At 39.2% G+C, this 24,880-nt stretch overlaps 1 long non-coding RNA gene across 1 annotated transcript in view; it reads left to right on the top strand.

Moving 5' to 3' along the window:
• The first annotated feature begins 491 nt into the window (after positions 1-491).
• LOC125484422 overlaps positions 492-24,880 on the top strand; it is a 64,660-nt gene continuing 40,271 nt past the window's right edge. The window contains exon 1 of the long non-coding RNA XR_007263241.1: positions 492-591. This is a non-coding gene — a long non-coding RNA (uncharacterized LOC125484422). The remainder of the gene's footprint in view (positions 592-24,880) is intronic.

Here is a 24,880-nt window from a genome sequence, read left to right as displayed (position 1 = left end):
GATTTCTTTCACAAAATTGTATTGACGCAAGTTATTTGTTGTCTTAGCCAACAATTTCTAGCTTCTAACAACCATAGGCTTTTAATAAAGTTTAATATCTGTAAAGGCACTAATCAAACAGCACTTGGGAGACGTTTCAGCCATCATGCCTGTGCTAGCACTTGGCAAGTGCTATACAATAAGTTTCTCTTTTTCAACATAGCCCAATGCTATTTTCCTCCTTTTTAAATGTTGTTGGATAAGGCTGAAGATAACAGGAACTGATAAGCAGCTTTACAATGGGCTGTTATGTGAAAGGAACTATGCTGAGTCATTCAGGTCTGCTAAGAGTTAAAACTGCAGGAAATCAGTACCTGCTGTCTCCACTAAATAAGGCATACATTCGGCCAAAACATTCAGGATTGGTCACGTGCGCAGATAATTCCAAATAAAGCATATATTTGGCACAGAGACTTGGGTATAAAGAGCCTGAAGAAATCCCTTTGTTCAGCAGCACTTCGAAGATTCATGTTGTAAGAAGTATCCTACGTCAAGAGACATGGTGAAGACCTCAAGCAGAGGTTCAGCCTGGCCAGCTGCCATCTCTCCCGGGTAATAACATTTGGGTTTAGTTACAGAAACCAGGGTAATGAAAGACAGTGATTAAGTTATTTCTAGTAATTAAAAGTGTGTGTTATTTGTTTAAGGACTGAATAAATTAGTTCTGTTTTATAGAGCTCTAAGTGTCTCTGCCGTACCTTCGCCTATGTATGTACTGTTGTCTCTCAGAGACGGGTAACAATGTATATCCAAGGCCCTTTTGAAAGTTACTATTGAACTTACTTCTATCAACATTTCAGACAGTGCATTTCCCAGCACAACAATTCAGTAAAACAAATCTCCCCTCTGTTAACAACTATCACACAAAGTATTCAAGTATAAGCTCTCCTGTTTTTTTTTAAATAGAGCGTAAGGGGTTTCTAAATATGAGGATGTAATCTGACCACTCACTCTTACAGCTTCTGCTGACATTTATTTTAATTGCGACAATTCATCATATCATAATTTATCTGAGGACCTCATGCCTATCTGTGCTGTTGGAATACCTGTCAGACATCAAATCGAGAGTCAGAAATTTTAATGCTGATTTAATTAAAACCAATCACTTTCAACTCCTGCATGAAATTTTGTTACTACCTATTGGGGAAGCAAGCCATTAATCAGGACCGGCTTTTCCAGGAATCTTACCAAAAGTTTAAGATTTCTTTAAGGTACGCATTGTAATCCAATTTAACTAATTTTCAGATCAAGATTGAGAGAAAGCATGGTCCAGGATTTCTGCACTAAACAAGAATTATTATTTATTATGAGTGATTAGACAATTGCTAAAAGTAAACAGATAGGAACCATTGCCTTATAACACTACTAACTGAAATTCTAATCCTCCCATGGACTCTCCCTTACACATGCACACATAGACAAACAAATAGCTCATTGGTAGAGGTAGAGAAATAATGGAAAGTCAGTTCAGTAAATTCTTGCTTCCCGATTCCGATGTTAAGAGAACCTCTTCAGCCAGCCAGACACTTAGTGTTCAGATGGCTTTCTTCTGGAATACAAAGTGACAGATTCACTCAAAAAGTGTCTTTGATTTATCAATTCAACAGATACATCTCCCATCTACTGCCGCAGAAAAGGTAACTGGTTTTCTTCGAGTTTAAGCTAGACAAACGGGAGGCTGGAAGAACACAGTAAGCCAGATAGTCCTGAAGAAGAGTAATACCCCCAAACTTTGACTGCTCCTTTCCTCCAGTTGCTGCCTGGCTTGCTGTGTTCTTCCATCCCCCTGTTTGTCTGTCTTGGATTCCAGCAACTGTAATTTCCTTTGTCAAGTTTAAATAAAATTTTATTTACTGCAGCTTCTTAAGGGGAAAACAACTGCATGCTTCTGCGTTTTTGCAATTCCAACTACTCAGTTAGTTAAGAACTATTCAGTTCTACTTGTAAACAACTCCTCAGCTCCTGATTGTCTGCACCAGCAGGAAACCATAGCCTCAAAAATCAGAGTTCACAATAGGTAGCTACTTCTTGTTTGGAAATTATACAACAATCCTAGTAAATCCCAGTTTTCAATACAGTTCTTTTGCTTTGCAGTCATGGTTTTTAAAGACTCAAAAATACAAAAAGACATGGTTCTTACAATTTTAAACCTCAGCATCCACAAAAACCTACTTTCAAAACAAATTTATCAGTAGTCCAAACTCCCTTATGGATCAGGAATGGACCATTGTGCTGTTAAGTTGACTGTTGCTGCAGCTGTTTAGGTTAAAAAAAGTGGGTTCAACAATGCTACATTTTGACCACATAGTGCCTTGCATCATTTTGCAGTTTATGACAAAAGTATGTTGGCTGATTCACTAATATAAAGAATGCAAGTGATATGGTTCACATCAAAACCACTTTCAACCCTGCTGTGGTTTACTGTAATCAAATGATGTTTTCACTTAAGTGAAAGTTACAATATAAATGATTAAGGGTCATAGATTGAATTTAGGATTGAATTTAGGAATTAGACCCAAAACAATAGTTAAAAGTTGAGGATCCTTCTGCCTATAGACTAGACTATTGAGACAGAAGCATGGAATTTATGTCACTCAACCTATAATCCCTAGGATCAATAAAGTAAGGAATGTAAATTCAGTTTCAGAAATACCTTGTATAAGTAAACCATTGGTTTGTCACAAAAACTCAACTGGCTTACTCATGTTTTGACTCCTACTTACGAATGTAATCGTCTAAAATTCGTCAGGTTCTGGGAAAGTCCCAGGAGATTGGAAAACTGCAAATGAAATGCCTGTATTCAAGAAAGGAGGGAGACTAAAAGAAAAGTCACAAGAGCCCCACTCTTCTGTTACAGAGAGAAAACTGGTGGTAGTTTAACCTGAGGATTCACCACGCCTCAGGCAAGGGGCAAAGTTGAGAAGATAGGGCATATTCCTCATCTGTGTGGCAAGAGGACATGTCAACTGAACTATTTTAGGTGTTGCCATAGAGATTTGCCACAAAATATCAAGCATTCCAACACAATCTTCACTGCATTACTATCATCTTCTTACAAATTTTTTTTTCCAAAATATTCTGTAGTTTTGCCATTGGTCATGTCCCTGTTGCAGGATGGAACCTCACCACTGCTCCTCATGTTGTATGAGCTTTCCGGACTACTCATAAGGGCAGCATAAGATCCATATGCTGCAACCATTCTCTTTTTAGTTTGGCATTGACAGAACTCACCCAGTCTAGTGTTGGTCGGAAAAAGTCACTTGATATTACATTGGTATGACTGACATTCTTGCAAAGATTATGAGAATGACCTCAAAGATAGACCTGTGTCCTCTGTGATCCAAAGGTGTTCTTCTATTCAAATCCTTCTAACTTCACTATTTTAGGTAATACTTAATGCTATCCTTAGCATTAATCCTTACGGAGCCTGACATCAATAACAACAGGCCCCTCCCCTTGATAGAGCTCACCTCAACAGGCACCAGTTTTTGTCAATGCTGCTCCTATGTTGACTGTTCCATGCAATCTGGCACTCTTCATAATTTTCCTCCCCTACAGATGGAAACATTCTGCTTTGTCCCATTTCTTCAAATCCCGACTGCAATTGAAAAGTCACCACATGCTTGATGTGGCCCTGCATTGTCTCAGTGAATAAAACCAAACATTGTCATTTTGTAGCACCGTGAATTAAAATGTGGATTTACACTTTGAATAGATGTTGTTTCACCTTGGATGGTCACTTTTATCAAACAGGTAGACTTCATAAACTAGAATAGAGTAAGAGCAGAAATAAATCAATGAACTCTTAAGGCCAAGATGAATAAAGAAAGGAGGCAGATCAACCAGACAATCCATCCATTATATTCTTGCTGATAACAAACCTTAATTAACATTGGCAGACTCCATCTGTACGTAATTCTTGGCAATTGGGCAGGTAATTTTCACCTTCGCTGCTTGAGCTATTGACTGGTAAAATGTGTTGTCCAGTTGCTATGAAACCCAAGATCAATGAAAATGAGAAGTTAGATCAGTTTCCAATAACAAACCGTTGACCAGTTAGAACAAATCACTACCTAAGCAGTGAATGTGAAAATCACACCCTGTTTATGGTCAATACATCAATGCAATTATTTAATTTAGTATTGCAGGTCAGGATGGGCTTTATTTGAAATCAGCACCAGGGCATGTTTGAGAGATATTGACCAGAAACGGGAATGCGCCAGCAAAAACCAGTGATAGACATTCACATACAAAGTGCATGTTTCTAACATTAATAGTTGAGGTAAAGCAATTTCCCATGTGCACAATGTCCCGTATTAAGAAACAAAAATAGAAACTATTCTAAGGAAGGGTCACTCAACACAAAATGTTAACTTTGATTTCTCTACACAGATGCTGACAAACCTGCTGAGCTTTTCCAGCAATTTCAATTTTTGTTTCTGAATTACAGCATCCACAGTTCTTTCGGTTTTTTCCCCATATTAAGACATTAGTGCTTATATCATTCATTTAAAAAAAAACACACCGTAGGGTGGAGGAGTCATAATATTTATCAGTGCCACTCAATTCTATGATCAGCCAGGTCCAGACCAACAAACTTTCTCTATGTCACCTGAGTTGATAATTTATGAGAATATTCTGCATATGTTACTTCAATAACACATTCAGTTATGGTTTACCAATGACATGCTACAAAGGCAGAGCCTTCATTATTTGCTCATGAAAGTCTATAAAAACAAGATAATCCAGGAAGGTTAGTTAAAGACGAAATTTAAAATTAATTTTGCATCAATGACTATGGGTGTCCTAATTACTTTGCCTATAGGAATTATCTTTTCAATTAAAAAAGAATGAGTTACAAAAATTAATTCTGATCTTCAATAAAACCAGTCACTCATGTTCCACAGATTTTCAGCACATAAGTATAAAGGCTTCCACAGTTTTAATAATTGATCAGACACTGAAAGTTTGAACTTTCTTGTTAACCGTGAAACCCAAGAATTTGTTGCTAAGTATTTGAGAGCTTCTTCCATGACAATGTGATGTCCTGTTAATTGAGTATCTCCTGAAGCATGTAAATTATAATTGCCAAAGTGAATACCTGCCCAGAGGAAATGTACTGACAGAAATTGACTTTGTCAACACAAGTACAGTTACAACATTTAAAAGGCATTTGAATAAGTTCACGAATAGGAAATGTTTGGAGGGACATGAGCCAAGTGCAAGCAGCTGGGTCTAGTTTAGTTTAGGAACATGGTCGGCATGGACCGAAGGGTCTGTTTCCATGCTGTATGACTCAACAACTCTATGACTTTTCAAGTACAGCTTTCATTCAATTGCAGTAACAATTCTATTGGTGACATTTCTACAGAAAATATAAGGCTAATGGTTGAGGTTATACATTTGTAATTTTTATCTGCCTTTGTTATATTATATAATTTAAAATTAAAATGCCACATCTCCAACAATCCAAAAGATCTGGAATTAAACATCATGTCAAATACAACTGTGGATTTACATCACTTAACAATGCATTGAATATTATTGATCTAGTGTGGGGAACAGTAAGTTTTTTCATTACAAAGTTTCAGACCATTCAATCCTTTGCTGCTTGCAAATAGAAATAGCAGATGTGTGCACTATTTGGTGCTTCCCTGTGTTAGTGTGATATCTTTAAATCCAAGTGTTTAATGATGATTTGAGTGATCAAATGACTCTGGTGCCAGTCTGGAATGAGCATGGGAAGAAAGAGGTCTTAGACATGACACTAGAAAGCTATATTTGATCAACTATGATGTACAGATGTATGTAATGGAGTGTTAAAGTATATATGGATTAAAAGTCTTACTTAAAGATTAGGTAACAAGCAATCTCAGGGACAGTGTTTATGCAGTAACCCAGAGCCCACGATGTTCCAATTCTCTAACTTAAAGTGCTGGTAGAAATATTAACGTAAAACACAGGATGAAGATTGGTGGCAGCTAGTGAAAAAGAAATATCCACAGCCAGGTTTTGAGTGTAAAACAGAGTCCAAGTGACACAACTGAAAATGGAAGATTCAACTCAGGACAGGACTTGGAAGATTTAAAAGGTCAACCTGAGTAAATAGCAGGAAGACTCCGAGGGCAGGCCAAGATCACAGAAGACTTTGAGAGAAAAAGTGGAAAACTAGAGGATTCCAGGGGAAAAGGCTTCAGGAGACTTAAATTACAGAAATTAAAGAGCGAGAAGTGTCCAAAAGGAGGAAAAAGGAATCTTCGTAGATTTCTGACAATACTCTGGAGAGTGAAAACACAGAATGAGAATACCTCAACAGAAAGAAGGAAACTTCCAACATTTCAACCAGCTCAGTCAGTCAGACATGATCATTTATATTGGTAAAGACCTTGCCATAGCATCAGCCATTTGATAACGCAGAAGGCCGGCAGTGAGGATGCTGGAAGCAGACATTTCAATGCTATAAAACAGCTTACACACAAGCGAGCCTGTTCTGAACTGCTTTTAACCTCATTTCTACATTCCTCCACATCCCTGATAACCTTTCATCCTTTTGATCATCAAAAATCTATCTCTGTTTTAAAAATATTTGGAGATTCTGCATCCACTACCTTTTGAGGGAGGGAATTCCAAAGACTCACAACCTGCTGAGAGAAAACAAATGTTTCTTCACCTCAGTTATAAATGGGAATCTCCATATTTTTAAATAGTGATCCTTAGCTCTGGATTCTCTCACTAGAGGAAACATCCCCTCAACTTTACCAAGTCAAGTTCCCTCACGATCCTATATGTTTCTGACATCTTATATATTTGTACATACATCCAGCAGACTTGAAGTGACCTAGACCTGGTTCTCCATGGGAAATGCCAACCTATCCATGGAGGTAGCCGGTGCTCACATGCCAGAGGGAATGGAATTTGTCGAGTTCTCCCACCTCGGAGTCAGTTTGTCCAATGTCAGACTGTTCCTGTGCCTGCCAGTGCATGTTATGCAGTTGTTAATGGCTGACACCATGTTGTCCTCTTGTGCCTGGTCTCTAGCAGTCATCCGAGTGACCTAGAAAACTTCTTCCTCAACCAGCTGCTGATATGGTGGCAGTGATGTGTCCTCCCACAGGATTAGGGCTACTCTAACCTAGATAAAACTCCCAATGAGGTGTCAGGATCTGAGTTGGTGGAGGCTGCAGGAGACAGCCTTGCAGATGCTTCCTCTGAGCGATTTGTAGCTCCTTCCTTAGAGGTGGAGGACAGAACACATTGTGAGGCTGTTCTCTTGACAGTGAAAAATCTGCAGACATCACTATTGCTGCAGACACATGAACAAGTAGGGAATAGAGAGCATGTGCAGGCAGATGGGATTAGTTCAAAATGGCATCATTGTTGGCACGGACATGGTGGGCCGAAGGGCCCGTTCCTGTGCTGTACTGCTCTATGTTCTATGTATAACAATCAGATCACTGAGATTTGTTTCCAAGCAAAATAAAAACCAAAAGAACTGCAGATGCTGTAAATCAGAAATAAAAACAGAAGTTGCTGGAAAAGCTCAGCAGGTCTGGCAGCATCTGTGAAGAGAAATCAGAGTTAACGCTTCAGGTCCGGTGGCCCTTCCACTGAACTTGACCCAAAACATTAACTATGATTTTTTTTCTTCACAGATGCTGCTAGACCTGCTGAGCTTTTCCAGCAACTTCTGTTTTTGTTTTTGTTTCTGGGCAGGTTTTCTAAGAGGTTACGTCTCCCTCTCTAGACTATTCTATTTTACCTTGAATTGCAAGAGATAGTTTCAAGCATGAGGGTCTTATAAAGTTCAAGATAAATAACCAAAAGATGGAACTTCCAACGCAGATAGTGTCGGGAAAGGTGTTTAATATCAGTGCTACTCAAAGCATGAGTTAACTTTCTTCATAGTCATGGGAAATTGTCCAATACCACAACGCTGCAATGTGTTGCTTTTCCATTGTGCATTTACACACAATCGTCCATATTACGAATCTTAACTCTAGAATTAGAGAAGGAGGTGAAACATTTGCTAGAGGGACAGAGATGAGGGTGAAAATTAAATAACGAGACACCATAGACCAGTGGCTTGGTACCAAACCAAACTGGTGGGCATCTCAAATGGAAAAAGGTACATAGACAACGGTAAGTGAATAAATATAAAAATAATTTACCCCTCCTGTAGTATTCTTTCCTTTAATGTTACATGGTAAATCTTCACTGAATATACTTTGAGATTGTGCACTTTATAAATGAGATGCAATAAATGTGGGTTTAAATATATACAAGTTTCAATTTATGAATCCATACTGCATGCATCAGTGAGAGACAATCTCAAAAATTGGGGTGTGTATCAAGCATGATTTTCTTTCCATTAATTTTAAGATGCTACAAGTATTTCCCACATAACAGCACATGCCCAAAGCCACTGTCCTTTTAAGGAGGTTATATAGAATGTGCAATGTGCAACTGACAGCAGGAAAATTCTGAACTATATCAGGCTTTTATATGAGTCAGGCTGCCAGCTCAAACAGGGAGACTGATAAGGGTGTTGGGGAACTTACTTCCCTGATTGCAAACTGCAGGAAAAAATGGGCAGATGCCAGTGCCAATCTGTACCATGGCACAGTGACTTGAGCATAAGGGAGAAGCAGGAAAGTCCTCCTTATCCCACATTAATAACTAAGCCCACTGCCAGTCAACATAAAAGTGCAGTTCCTCATTGGATCATTAGGATCATAGGGTTTATATTTATTGCTTTGAATGGCCAGCAACTTAGTTTATAACACTTTTTTGCAGGTTTCTTTAGCAAATTTATTTTAGCAAATTTTTAAACTCCTCTAGATTTTAGATTTTAACAGATTGCGGTTCCTAATCATTGAGTTTCCTAACCTATAATGTTTAACAATAAGGACTACATTTCAAAGTCTATTCACTCGGTACGTTGAGAGGTTCTTAGATTCTGTTTCCTCCAGGATATGATAATTAGCTGAATCTATCATGTTTTGCTCAGAATTAGTGCTTGTAGAATCTATGTTGTGCTCGATTTATTTTATAACAGATCACTTTCTCCATTTTGTTCATTAATGTAAGTTGTGTTCTTGACAAGACTGATCTGTTTTTACACAAATTAGCAATACAAGCAAATTGGGTAGGATTTTTTAAAATATAATTGATGGTAAATAAAAGCGTTTTCAAGCACTTTAGCTTTTTGTCAGGCACTTTATTCAATTCCTGCCAACTATTTGACTTGAGTTAATCAAGAGGTAGGGCATCATATTAGGAACATACATTAACTTATGAGGAAATAGTTGTACAACAGATATTTAGAGAGATCGTCTCATGCAAGAAGTAACCAATGCTTGGAACAATCTTTGCAGACAGATAATAGCAGCAGAAACCAACTGGAAAATTCAAAGTTCAACTAGGTATTATAATGAAACAGTTTGCCCTTTTTCATTTGTGATTATTCTTGTCTGCTTATATCCTGAGTTACGTATTCAACAATTGAACAAAATTGTCAAATTTCTATTGAATAGGAAAACATTTCCAAGCTTCCAAAGTCGAGAAGCTTTGTTTTGCAGAGCAAATGCTTTATTTTTGTTTTGGCAGCAGGTAAGAAGTACAGTTGGAGGAAGGTCATCAACTTGAACAATGTTAATGCTGCGGTCTAGAATCTTTGATGAGATAGTAAGAACTGCCAATGCTGGAGTCAGCGATAACACAGTGGAGCTGGAGGAACACGGCAGGCCAAGCAGCATCAGAGGAGCAGGAAAGCTGATGTTTCGGGTCGGGATCCTTCTTCAGAAAATTTTCTGAAAGAAGGGTCCTGACCCAAACCGTCAGCTTTCCTATTCCTCTGATGCTGCCTGGCCTGGTGTGTTTCTCCAGCTCCACACTGGACTGGAATTTTTCCCCCTTTGTCTTCAGTAATACATTTACAGCTTAAGATCCTGAAGGCATCCAGGCATGCCAGCGTCCACCAAATCGAATTTATCCATCATTGCTCTCCATCTACACAGTCCAGCAGCACCAGCATTTGAAAATTCTCTTGCTTATGTCCAAAATCCCCCAAAAGCTCACCAATTTCTATCTCCAAAGCATTTTCCAATCCAATGATACTCGTGAACTCTGCATTCATCCCATTCTGGTCCCTTGTGCGCTCCTAAATTTCCTTCAAATCTACCATTGACAGCTGTACTCATCTCTCCAGGCACTTAGCTCTGGAATCCCGTCCCTAAACCTCTCAGCTTCTTAATTCAATAATTTCCTTTACAATGCTCTTAAAATAAGTCGTCTGATCATCTGTCCTTTTAGACTCTTACGTGTTTTGGTGTTAAATTTTGTCTGATTATGTCTTCATGAAGTACTGAAACACATTGGGATGTTTCACAAATATTGAAATTGGTGTTGTTGTTTAAGTTGTTTTGTTGTTCAGTAGCAAAAAGGATGTCCTTTCTTTGTTTTCATGAGCAGTTTGATGAGGAGTTTTGGGAGACGCATATAAAGTTTCAATTCAGATTCAAATCAATTGGCACAAATCTCATGTTGTGAATATTGAAATATCTCAATGTTCTGCTGTTGTGTTTTTGCATCACAAGGCAGCAGCCATATTCGATCCTTTCAAAACCTCCAAACCCACAAAATTCATACACAATAGAGCTACAAGTAAGAAATACAACCGCAGGTAGGATTGAAGAGGATGAGCTCTGTGCTCAGATTGTAACAATTTAGAGAGAGCTTTTAGCCCTAAAATTGCAGTTTTGAAGCCCCAGAATTTTTTACGGATTAGATTCAGGATGAATCTTGATCTACTGTGTCTCCACTGCATAATACATTGCGCCCACACAAACCAGATGAGCAATAAACCAATTTCATGGGTTGTACAGTTTTAGATGGATAGTCATTAAATTGAACTAGACCAGCCAAACTCACTTTCCTTAGGCTATTAAAGAATTTTAGACATCTATTTTAACTTAAAGATTTGATCCAAATAATGAATGCCAAATGCAATGAAGGCATTAAAGATGCATAATTCAGAATTCTATATTACTGAGGACTCAGTACTTCTATCATGTTACATTCTGTAGTTAATTATCAAATTTTCCATGATCTAATTTTATTAGATATTAAATATTTGCTTGAAATATTAGGTAATATTCAAGCTTTTTCATTTCCAAGTAATATTGAGCAAAACTTCCAAATTGCATTCAGAACAATAAAATGTTTCATACTGAACTCTGAGACAGCCTATTGATTCTGCTCTGCCATTCAATGGGATCATAGCTGATCTGATCATCCTCAGCTCCACTTTCCAACCTTTTTCTCTATAAGCCTTCATTGCATATCATTAGTTCTACTTGTATAAAATTAATCCACAACAGGAAGTACATGTCTCTAAACATCATGTGCATTCACCTGCTTAAACCTTTAGAAAATAATGAGATCAGTTTTGCAAGCTGAAGGTTGCTTCATGCAAACTCACAATGCAGCCATATTACTCAACACAGCTGCTTTTATTATCCATCTGACATTGCAGCTATTTTAGTTGTCTAATTTAATGGAGTTGAGTATATCGCTGGTGCAGAACTCCAACGTTAAGAATGGCTCACGAAGGAGATGAATTCCTTCACCTTGCAACAAAAACACTCTGCTGTTTCTGTTGCTCATTGGGAGAATACATCTGTTTAGCTCAGTGGATAGTTAACAGCATATTCATTACAGTAACATAATTATACAGTAACAGAAAAGTGAATTCAGATCCAAAATTTTACCATACATTTTAGTTAATCCTATCGAGTATACTCAAACTGGAAAATATCATTTGAATAACAACAATTTACGTTTGAATTTAAATCTTTATTTCCATGTAAGGCCATTTTGACGTCTTATTTATATGAGTACTCCCAAATATATCATAATATTCTTCCAAATTCTCTCACCACTCTTGAATGGGATATAGGAATGGCTTGGTAATTGATCTTTCTCTCACATCTCTTCCTGTCTCAACTTCTCACACTCTCCCTCTAGTGCAATTTTTATTATTCACTCATGGAAAATGGGTATTGTTGGCTGGCCAGCATTTATTCCCCCTCCCTAGTTGCCTTTGAGAAAGTGGTAGAGAGCTACCCCCTTGAACCGCTGCAGTCCAAGTGCTAAATCAATATTGTTATGATCTTTATTGCACAGAACCTACTTCATTGTTACTTCAAAGTTCCAAATAATGAACCCTACATGCTCTTCCTCCCCATCACACCCACATCATCAAGATTCACACTAGTGTCAATTCTTATGTATTCCTTGCCGGGATTTGAAATCTGTGAGGTTCCTGACTCTCAGAAATCATTTCTTCTACAAGATTCTGCAAACTTAGACTCAATTTTGTGTTTACCTAACCACTATTTCTCTCCTTATGCCTTTGATATTGGCAACCAGATCTCTACACTTCAGGCTTTTCAATCCGACTAACTGTTATGTAATAAATTAAACAATATTGCACGTTCTGTAAATTTTATACTAAGCTGGCAACAGTTTTTTTTCTTCTTTAGGATTCAGTTCAGGACTGGAAGTCAGTCTGGAGATCAGTTTTATAGGATAATGGCTAGCTTTATAATGGCGTTAAAGGATGCCTGGTGTTAAAGTACATGAAGGAATTGTTTTGTCAGTCATGTGAACCAAAGGCTTCAAGTCAATAGCAGGTGAAAAAGGTTTAAGAAAGGAGAGCTTGCAAAGCAAATAACAAAAGAATGTTACAAACACAGATATCCAAAAGGGGAAAAGATTAACTTTAGACAGATTATTTAACAATCAAACACAGCTTTAACAAACAAATTCCAAAAGGTCAAAGCAATATATACCAGTGGTGCTCATTTCTTGCGTAGACACAGCTTGATTAGAGTGAAACATGGCTGACTTTAAACTGGGACCTATTTACAGGAGGTTGTATTAAAATTGGAATTGTAATGAGTTTTAAAATGCTTATTGGTATTCTGTCAAAAGGGCAAAATTTTCCAGCATCGAACTTGCACATCATCAATTTGGCACTCAGTCATATGTTCAATTCTGTAAGACATGGGCCTAATATATATGGCTGTATGCAAAATGTTCAGTTATTGAATCGAATGCAGAGACATCAACATTATCTGAGAGATACAGACAGAAATAAGGAGACTGAAAAATTAAGACAAAGAAAGAGAGGGGTTGAAAGAATGGTTCACAGGAGAAATTGTAGCCGAGTTAAGGAGAACTTAATTTGCTGTGTGAGTGCAATACAATAAAGTCATAATGGCACAACAGAAGGTCATTTAGTTCATCAAGTCCATTTCATCTCCCTGAAGAGTAATCCAATCAGTCCTACTCCGTTGCTCTATTGCCTTAGCCCAAAAAAATCTAACTCCCTCAAATGCACATTCAAGTTTCTTTTCAAATCATTCATCATTTCTATTCCCACTGCTCTTGCAGAAAACAAGGTCGAGGTCAATGTCACAGGCTGCATAAAAATGTCCTCCCTCATATTCCACCTATATCTCTTTCCCAAAACCCTAAATCTGTTTCCCCTAGTACATATCCCATAAGCTAAAAGAAACAGATTATCTAAACATGTCATTATGTTGCCAACCTTTATCAAATGACCCCTCTACTTTGTTTCCAAGTCACTACCGCTAGGATCATTCTGGTAAATGCCATCTGCACGGTCTCAGGAACCCTCATATCCTTTCCTAGAGTGTACTGACTAGTACTATTCTAGTGGTGGCGTAACCCAAACTTTAAATAGGTTCAGCATACTTCCAAAAAGTACTGAAGAAAGAAAAGTCACAGGTCAGGCAGGATGTATGGAGAGAGAGAAACAAAGTTAATGTTTTGAGTACAGTATGACTGTTCTCCAGCACTTTCCACTTTTACTTCAGAACTCTAACATCTGTGGCACTTAAGTTTATTTCAGCACAATTTCCCAGCGAATGTACTCTGTTCATGAATTCCAAGCTGGTAGTGTTGGCCTTCAATGAGAAAGTAAATCAGACGATGTGTAAAAGGTGCTGTCCATTCACTTTCAATCAGTTTACAGCATTGCCTGAGACCAATTTCAGCACTGTTCTCATCAAGAATTGAAGCATGGGAACAGAACCCTGGCTACAGATGCAGTTACAGGAGACAGAGAATGAACTTTGTCCCTAAGAAATTCCACTGAGGATGAATAGCATCATAAAAACAGTTTGATTTACCATGAGCAATACCTCATAATCTCCACAAGTGAAATATGAAACGATACTGATGAGTTAGAGCAAGGGCGTCACTACAAACGAAGCTTGCAAAGTAGAATGATAGAACATCAGTTAATTTTGTTTAGAATAAATTTAAAAAGGGATTACGAAGAATATTTAAATGCTTGGAATAATTCTCCAGCTCCATAAGTCGCCCTGGAAATCCATGCTCGTCCCTGCTGTTTCTGACATGGCAAGAAATCTTGAGGATTAAGGATACTATGCATGACCACTGGTATCCTTCAATGAGTTTTCTTTTCACCAAAGAGCCAGAATTTAGGATCAGAAAGCACCTTGTCACGCTAGTAGGCTAAGAGTCAAATCATTTTGGCCAAACTGAGTGAATAGATTTGACAAACAAGACAAACCTCTTAGTTGCCATAATCTCAATGGCAACTAGTCCCTGTACATATGAATTTTGTTGCAAAAACTGGTAATGTGGGACCTGCATTAATGCATGATATTGGCAAATAAAATGTACATGATTCAGGAGGGGTGAAGGAGTAAGGCTTTCCGCTGGGCGATTTCATCTTTTCAGTTCCACCTCAGCTTTTCATATTTACTGTCCTCTCTCTCTCTAAGTCAGGATTTAACTGTGGTGGAATAAGGTTTGTGGATGAATAGAATTGAACCCTGTTCTATTTCTATTTCTCCCAGCCAAGAGTTTTGCTTTTAGGCACTACAGGAATGTACTTTGGGTTGAACAACTAACCTTGCTTTTTTTTTTCATTTTATTTTTATATGTCTTTTTTAAATATTGAAATGATCACAGTTTACAAAGTGGCTGCATTAAATTGGTTATGCAATAATTTCCAACTACTTCACAAACAGTTAAATCTCCCAAATAAAAGATGAAATCTTTGTAACTAAAGACAAAGATGTACATTATTTATCCAAATATCTTTCCTGTGACTTCCTAACAGTAAAAACTTTCTTTTAACTAAGAAAATGATGAAAACTGAAAGCAATTTGTCATTGATAAAGTGGTGAACAAGCTTAGGTATAAAACAAGTCAATTGACTCAATAAAACAAGAATGAATATCTTTATAATCTCCACTTCAACAATAGTCTCCCAAGGCACCCTGCCATCACTCAGTTTCCTCTGTTATTGATGTAAGAAAATCTTTCCAAACCACAAAGAGACAGAGTATGTTGAATTTGTGCTGATGTTGCTAGGCCCCTAAAGGAGGACTCAAGCCCATGAGTCTTTTATGCATTTTGTGAACTTGAGTCATATCAATAGGTGAAATCCAACTAAAGGTTACTGCAAGTCCAACTATTTTGTTAGTCTGGTGATAAATGGTCTGATAGTTTCAATTGTTATTTTACAACCCCATGCCCTCTATCTGATGAGTTTAGATTTAAGGCCTGAACAGTCATTCTGGATGTAGGAAAAAGGAAGATTAAAATAATCCAGAAGCAAAAATATATGAGAAGGGAACTTGTTAAAGCTCAGTATGTTCTGGCCATTGATCATACTACAAAGTGCTCCATCCAAATTATTTTGATTTGTACTTGAATTCGGAGTAAATGTGCATTTATCCAGAACCTTTAAGGTTTCAGGACATCCCAAAATGCTTCACAGCTTTTTCTCCAGTTTGGTCACTGTTATGCATAGAAATTATGAAGATTTAATAGATGTGTTCAAATTAATCTGCCACCAGGAGAGTCAGTAACTAGAGGGCACATTTTTAAGAGAATTAGCAAAAGGCCTAGGGGGAAGAGAAGATGTTTCTATATATAGGAAATTGTTATCATCTGGAAGTAATGTTCTTAGCTGAAGTCACTGCTGTCACCAGTGTGCTAACACCAATCACTGTGCACAAAGCCTCAGAGTAGCTGTGTACATGCGTAGTCATGTCACTTCAAGGGCACATTGAATGACACAATGAGTTGTATCATACTGACTGTACCATGTAATTCTATGAAAAATGACACTCAATATTTATAGATGAGTTTCACACAGACAGCAATGAGATAAGTGACCTGTTAGTCAGTTGTGGTGGCATTTGGCAACGTCTCCTGAGAAAATTTCCAAAACTTCTCTGAAATCCTATAATTTCTCATGCTTAACTTTGATCAGTAGCATGCAGTATGTGTCCCTCATTTCTGTCTTTAGAAATTGCATTAACTTCTTTTCCACTTCCTATACCCTTTCAAATAAACTGTTTGGAGTATTAAGAACAAAAGATAGGTACAGCACAAGAACAGGCCCTTCGGCCTCCAAGCCCTAACTAAACCAAAAAACAAACTACTGCCCTTATTCGGTCAGAATCCCTCTATTCCCTCCCTCTCAATGTAACCATTCAGATGCCTCTTAAATATCACCAACATGCCTGCTTCCACCACTTCTTCTGACAGTGTGTACCAGGCTCCTACCACTCTTTGCATGAAAAATGTCCCTAGCACATCTCCCTTAAACCTTCCCCCTCTGACCTTGAATGTGTGCCCCTTGTAATTGAAACTTTAACCCTGGGAAAAAGCCTCTGACTATCCACCCTATCTATGCCTGTCATAATTTTGTAGGTCTCTATCAGGTCTCCTCTCAGCCACTGTCTTTCCAATGAAAACAATCTGAGTCTTTTTAATCTTTCCTCATAGTCAATGCCCTCGAAACTGGGCAGCATCCTGGTGAACCTTCTCTGCACTCTCTCCAAAGCTTCCACATCCTTCTGGTAATGTGGTGACCAAAACTGCACACAATATTCCAAATGTGGCCTAACAAGGGTTTTATATAGCTGCAATATGATTTGCCAACTCTTGTACTCCATTCCCCAGCTGATGAAGGCAAGCATGTTACATGCCTCCTTAATCATCTTGGCTGCCTATGTTGACACTTTCAAGGTACTGTGGACCTGCACGCCCAGATCTGTCCATATGTTTATGTTCCTGAGGGTTCTGCCATTTACAATATAGTTCACAACTAAATTTGATACTCCAAATGCATCATCTCACATTTGGCTGGAATAAACTCCATCTGCCATTTCTGTGGCCAAGTCACCAATCTATCTATATCCTGTTGTGTCATTTCACAATCGTCGGCACTATCAGCAACTCCACCAATCATCGTGTCATCTGCAAAGTTACTAATCAGACCACCCATATTTTCCTCTGGATCATTTATATATACTACAAGCAACAGAGAACCTCAGACTGATCCTTGTGGAACACCATGAGTCTCCATTCTGAAAAACACCCTTCCACCACTACCCTCTGTCTTCTACGACCAGGCCAGTTTTGTATCCATCTAGCCAGCCCACCCTGAATCCCAAGTGATTTTAGTTTTTGTACCAATCTGTCATGTGAGACTTTATCAAATTCCTCACTAAAGTCTATATAAACTATATCCACAGCCCTTCCCTCATCAATTATCTTTGCCACCTGTTCAAAAAATTCACTTAGGTTGGTGAGACCTGACCTTCCCCGTACAAAACAATGCTGCCTGTCACTAATTGGTGCATTTTTTTTCCAAATGTGCACATATCTTGTCCCTGAGTATCTTCTCTAAGAACTTCCCCACCACAGACATCAGGCTCACCAGCCTATAATTTCCTGGATTATCCCTCCTTCCTTTCTTAAACAAGGGAACAACATTGGTTAATCTCCAGTCCTTTGGAACCTCCCCTGTGGTCAAAGAGGATGTAAAGATATCTGCTAATGCCCTAGCTATTTCTTCCCTTGCCTCTTGCAGAACCTGGGATAGATTCCATCTGACCCTGGGGACTTGTCTACCTTAATGCAATTTAGGATACCCAAAACTTCCTCCTTTGATAGATTGACATTCTCTAGCGTATTCACACACTCATCCCTGACCTTAACATCAGCCATGTCCTTCTCCTTGGTGAATACCAATACAAAATACTCATTAAGGATATCTCCAACTTCCTGCGGCTCCACTCATAACTTCCCTCCTTCGTCGTTGAGGGCCCTACTCTTTGCTACCTTCTTTCTTCCAATATATGCATAAAAAACCTTGGGATTCTCCTTGACCCTGTTTGCTGAAGACATTTCATAGCCTGTTTTAGCCTTCCTAATTCCACGTTTAAGTTCCTTCTTAATTTCTCTGTACACTTCATCAGTTTGTAGCTGCCCAGACCTATTGACTGTTTCCTTTAACCTTTTGACTAAGCTTACAATTTCCCTTTTCATCCATGGTTCCCAAATCTTATCAAACTCCTATCCTTCAAGAGATAACAAGGTGTAGAGCTGGATGAACACAGCAGGCCAAGCAGCATCAGAGGAGCAGGAAGGCTGATGTTTCGGGTCTAGACCTTTCTTCAGAAATGATTTCTGAAGAAGGGTCTAGGCCTGAAACTTCAGCCTTCCTGCTCCTCTGATGCTGCTTGGCCTGCTGTGTTCATCCAGCTCTACACCTTGTTATCTCAGATTCTTCAGCATCTGCAGTTCCTACTATCTCTGAAACAATTTTCACTCCTATCCTTCAGTTTTGCAGGGATATGCATGTCCTGCACTTTAATCAACTGGTCTTTAAAAGCGTCCTACATGTCAGATGTAGATTTGCCCTCAAATAACTGCTCCCAATCGACATTCTCCAGTTCCTGTCTAATTTGGGTATAATTGCCCCTTGCCCAATTAAACACCCTCACCCAAGGGCCACTCTTGTCCTTGTCCATGACTACTTGAAATCGTATGGAGTTATGGTCACTAAGCCCAAAATGTTCTCCAACTGAAATATTGATCACCTGTACTGGCTCATTCAGTAGGACCATGGCCTCCTCTCTGGTTGGATTGTGAACATACTGTCTCAAAAAGCCCTCCTGGATACATCTAACAAATTGCTCTCCATCCGAGCCCCTGGCTCTAAGGGAGTCCCAGTCAATAAGAGGAAAGTTGAAGCTACCCACCACAACTACCCTGCTCTTTTCACACATTAAGGTAGAAAGAAATGTGGCATGTCATAACAGTGATATGTTAGGTCTGACTCTCATTACCAATTAGGTACAGAATAGCAATGGGATACAGAAACTAAATTAAGTTGTACAGAAAATTATTTGAAAAGAACATGTGGCAAAGTGAGAATTTGTCTGCTGATTCATGTTAGTCCATTTCTCATCACTTCCAAAGACAAGTGTATGCCCTGTGTGTTTTTGTGTATTTAAGTAGAAATTGAGAAAGGTTATTGCCCCGATTCACTGAGCGAATACACAAATACCTTAAAAGGTTACCCAGAGACTGCCATTCACAAAGATAACTAATCACATATTTTGGAAATTTTCAATCTCAGTGGAATATTTTTTACAAATAACTGACAGGAAGTTTTAAAGATTAGGAGGTTGTGCAAAATGAGTTCAAACAATGTCATTTAACTTTACTTTGAATCAGACCTATATCAAAACATCACTCTATTTCAGCATGTCCTCATGATGTTTGCTTCTATATTAGAGCTATTAACATTTCAGAGTATGGCATTGCTTACATATTTGGCAATTGTGTTCTAGATCACCCAAATCCATGCCATTAAAGTATACCCATTAGAATAGTGGTCCTACTAACAACACATGAGGGATGCCAAGATATGAAAATCAACAATTTTCTACCTCTTAACCAATTGCACACTCATACACCACTGTTCCCTTAATCCCATTTGCTTCAGTTCAATAATGTTGTGTATGTTATTAGATGTTCATGATATCTACCTGTCTGCTGTCTATATTCCTACCAAATAATTTCAATGCAAGGCAATGATTCAGATCCATCTTTTCCACTCTTTATTCAATAAACATTATTAATAACACTTTCTCCTCACTATTTATGAAACAAAGTGAAAGATTGAGTGATGTTTTGTGAAGTGTTCAGCTGGGGTTTTCTCTGGGCATCTGATGACACCAGGGTCCCATCCATTGGTAAAACTAGTTGGAGTCAGTCAGTGCAAGATATTGCCTTAACTCCACATGCAGGTTATAAATTACTCATTCCAATTAGCAAGGGTCCCACAATTGCCTTGTCTGCTTGCAAAATTATGAGTTGTCATATGGTACCACACTTGGGGTTACATTTCCTCCCTCTATCATAGGTAAGTATCAGTAATAATCATCAGTGTTGAAGTCAACAGTCAACATTAAGATTATTATGACCAGCTCTCTCATTTTAAAATTCTTAGTTGCAACAAAGACTTAATTTGATTCTTTTTTTAAATTCACTCATACATGGGCAGCACTGACTGGCCAGTATTTATTTCAGTTATCCTGTAAGTTCTTCGTTCTCTGATGCTTCTATCCAGTCAGTGCTGTGAAACCAGACACTTTCATCTTGTGAGAGGGAGAGACGCTTGAACCTTCTAAGCTTATATTAGGGCTGCACAGTGGCTCAGCAGTTAACACTGCTGCCCCAGAGACCCAGGTTTGATTCTAACCTCGGACGACTGTCTGTGTGGTGTTTGAACATTCTCCCCGTGTCTATGTGGGGGTTTCCCCTGGATGCTCCGGTTTCCTGCCACAGTCCAAAGATGTGCAGGTTAGGTGGATTGACCATGGGAAATGTGGGGTTACAGGGATAATGTAGGAGCTAGGTCTGAGTGGGATGCTCTTCGGAGGATGGGTGTGGACTCAATGGGCTGAATGGCCTGCTTCCATGCTGTAGGGATTCTATCACTCTGGTTTTGTATGTTCACCTCTTAGTCTGCCAAAAAGATCTCTTCAAGTAGCAGTTGGTTTGTATATTCATGTCTTCTGGAGTTAGGTTTTCCATGCTTGATAATGGCAGATGATATTTCATCTCCAACATGTGCAGATTCTCATAATGATGTAAATCAAATAACAATGAGACCCTTTTTCGTGAATGGCTCATTTCAGTGGGAATAATGTTGATTTCTGTTCTGACTATCTTTGATCTAGTCCATGTTGCTTTCAAGACCTTGACAAACCTATGTGGGTCAGGTCATTTTAAGTTAGTGTTTTGGTCTTTTTAAATTATTGGTAGTTCTATGGGAAGATGGGCTATGCCTTACCCACCTCCCCAAAATGAGTGACAGGCTTGTGGTGGATGGAATGTCTGTGGCCTGGCAAGTTACTTCATTTGGTGATTCCCTGCGCTAACAACTTTCAAGTACACCAGTAGGTTGCAGTAAAATTCACCCCAAAGAGGCATAGCCTCAAAATCAGGGCATTGAGGATCAAAGTTAAAAACACTTCTTCATATAAAGCATAGTAGATGTGCAAAGCTCTCTCCCAAGTAATAGATGCAAGCTCAGTTCAGAATTTAAAATCTGAAATTGATGTACTTCTGCTATCCACTGTATTCAGGGATATGGAGCCAAGTCAGTTAAATGTGTTGCCGAACAAAGAGACCTTGGAATGCAGGTTCACAGTTCCTTGAAAGTGGAGTCACAGGTAGACAGGATAGTGAAGAAGGCGTTTGTTATGCTTGCCTTCATTGGACAGTTCATTGAGTATAGGGGTTGGGAGGTTATGTTGTAGCTGTAAAGGACATTAGTTAGGCCACTTCTGGAATACTGTGTCCATTTCTGGTTTCCCTGCTATAGGAAAGACATTGTTAAACTTGGAAGGGTGCAGAAAAGATTGACAAGGATGTTGCCAGGGTTGGCGGGTTTGAGGTATAGGTAGAAGCTGAATAGGCTCAGGCTATTTTCCCTGAAGCATTGGAGGCTGAGGTGTGACCTTATAGAGGTTCATAAAATCATGAGAGGTATGGATAGGGTGAATTGTTAAGGTCATTTCCCCAGGGTGAGGGAGTCCAAAACTAGAGGGCACTGGTTTACAGTGACAGGGGAAAGATATAAAAAGGACCTAAGGGGCAACTTTTTCACATGGAGGGTGGTGCGCTGTATGGAATGAGCTGCCAGAGGAAGTGGTGGAGGCTGGTACAATTTCAACATTTAAAAGGCATCTCAATGGGTATAAGAATAGGAAGGGTTTAGAGGGATATGGACTAAATGTTAGCAAATGGGACTAGATTAATTTAGAATATCTGGTTGGCATGGAAAGGTTGCCCCAAAGGGTCTGTTTTCCTGCTGTACAACTCTATGACTCTAAAATAAAGTTAGGACATGAACCAGCCATAATGTCCTCAAATGGTGGAATAAGTTTGAGGAGCTTAGCAGCCTACATCTATGTTCCTGTGCTATGATATCCGAGTATACCCTGCAAGGCTGTTAATCTGGCTGCTATCGCTGTTACAGCCCATATCAAGAGGCATAGTACATGGGGTAACTAACAAATGGCATAGTTTTCCTGATAACAAAGCTGAGGCGAACTTTTAACACAATGTATAGTAACCTTTAAATATTTATTCATAACTCTTATAGACACATGCGCCGTCAGTTATGCAAATACAGCATGATAGGAAGAGTAAACAGCTGTCATTTTCCATGGACCTCAGCCCTAAGCAGTGTCTTGCAATAACTAATTTTTCCACTTTACTATCAGCAGAAATAATGAAAAGGGAAAAAAAAAATTCCCTGTGCAAACATTGCGTAAAGATGAAGCTGGAGAATTCTCAAAAGGGATGGCTGATTTATATCACTCTGCAATGTGTGAATAGGCAGTTTAAACATTTCCCAGTGAAGCACAGTGAAATCTCCCATGTCTCAGATGCAGCTTTGTTCAAAGGACATGGTAGGTGATTTTGAAATTCATGAACTTTAGAAGGTCAGGAATATTGGGAGTCATTGTAAGAGAAAGTCAGAAGAAACATTTGTAATGACCTTCATCATATCTTCAGGATTTTGACAACCAATGTTTTGAAGGGGTGTCATCATTATTATGTTGCTGAATGCAGCAGCTATTTTATAGACAGCAGAACATTCCCCACACCCCCAAAAATAAAACAGCAAGCAAGATGAGTCAATGTTTTCTTGATGGTCTTGATCAAGGGTGGAATATGGAACACTGTTTCTAGAAAGCCTCTTGGTCTTCAAGTGACAGCACAGATTATTAGAACCAGTTTAGCACACAGATAGGACAAGGATTTAGCATCTCACCTGAATGAAAACACTCCTGAATGTTATCCTGTTTAGTTTGGAGGTAAGATGTAAATCCACAACGTGGAGGGAGATTGTTATTCTTGAAAGATGGTGGTGGAGTAGGATGCTCCAGCTGGAGCTCATCCACTTCGCCATTCTTCTTCTTTATCTTCTCTTTTTCTTCCTCTTAGTGCTTTTTTTTCTTCTTCTCCTTTTCTTCTCTTCGACTCCCATCCTCTGGCGATGACTCCTGGCCTCCAGCAACGACTCCTGGCCTGTCACAGTGGCCTCCTGGCATTAGTGTGGTGACCTCCCAGCCTCCAGCAGCGGCCTCCTTAGCAGCCTACATAGATTTAGGCTGCTAAGCTCCTCAAACTTATTCCACCATTTGAGGAGATTATGGCTGGTTCACATCCTAACTTTATTTTAGAGTCATAGAGTTGTACAGTAGGGAAACAGACACTTTGGGGCAACCTTTCCATGCCAACCAGATATCCTAAATTAATCTAGTCCCATTTGCTAACATTTAGTCCATATCCCTCTAAATCCTTCCTATTCTTATTGGCATGGCAACCACCCAATCTGGTGCAAGAGGCCCCCAGTGTGATGTGACAACCTTCCAACTTGGTGTGGCGACCTCTCGGCCTGGCACAGCGGCCTCCTGGCATGGTGTGGTGACCTTCCAGCCTCCCGCAAACAACCTCCCGGTGTGGGGTCTTGGCAATACAGTGAGGAGCCAGGGCCCTGTGGTGACTGGAAACTAGGTGCCAGTGTGGTCTGTTGTACTGAACATTTATTTCTATAATGCTGGGCATTTTATTTCTCTATTATGTAAGACCTTGTAACTAGCTGTGGCTAGGTACTTTTGAATCTAAGTTGGTGCTGTAATTGGTAATGTATAAACTTTTCATTATATTCATTGAGTATATGTGACAATGAAGGCTATTCTATTCTATTCTATTGAATCAAACTAATATGGAAGCCAGGACATAGCATAGGATCATTTCTGGCCTGATTAAATCCTGTGTTACCCGACAAGTTACTGTTTAGGAGACATTGACTTTTCTGGATTTTGTCATCAAAGATGATAAAATATTACATTATTTTTGTAAAGGTGTGAATCAAAATATTTTTATAACTTCTGTCAAGCACTTGCATCCTCAGGCACTAGATGCTGCATTTTTGGGCTCCACTGTGGTTGGGAATGGAGGCTGATGGGACCTGGAAGTCTTAACACGGTCGGGCTGCTGGTTTCCCAACACCATTCCTGGCACAGGTCATTTCAGCAGAGATAGTAGGAACTGCAGATGCTGGAGAATCCGAGACAACAAGGTGCAGGGGTGGATGAACACAACAGGCCAAGCAGCATCATAGGAGCAGAGAGGCTGACATTTTGGGCCTAGACCCTTCATCAGAAAAGGGGGAGGGGAAGGGGGTTCCGAAATAAATAGGGAGAGAGTGGGAGGCGGATAGAAGAGGGATAGAGGAGAGGATAGGTGGAGAGGAAACAAACAGGTCGAAGAGGCGGGGATGGAGCCAGTAAAGGTGAGTGTAGGTAGGGAGTTAGGAAGGGGATAGGTCAGTCCAGGGAGGACGGACAGGTCAAGGGGGCGGGATGAGGTTGGTCGGTAGGAGATGGAGGTG

This window comes from Rhincodon typus, chromosome 11 (genome assembly GCF_021869965.1).
Source record: "Rhincodon typus isolate 14 chromosome 11, sRhiTyp1.1, whole genome shotgun sequence".
NCBI lineage: Eukaryota > Metazoa > Chordata > Chondrichthyes > Orectolobiformes > Rhincodontidae > Rhincodon > Rhincodon typus.
Note: the sequence above shows the minus strand (reverse complement) of the source record. Positions and strands in the feature narration are given on the sequence as shown.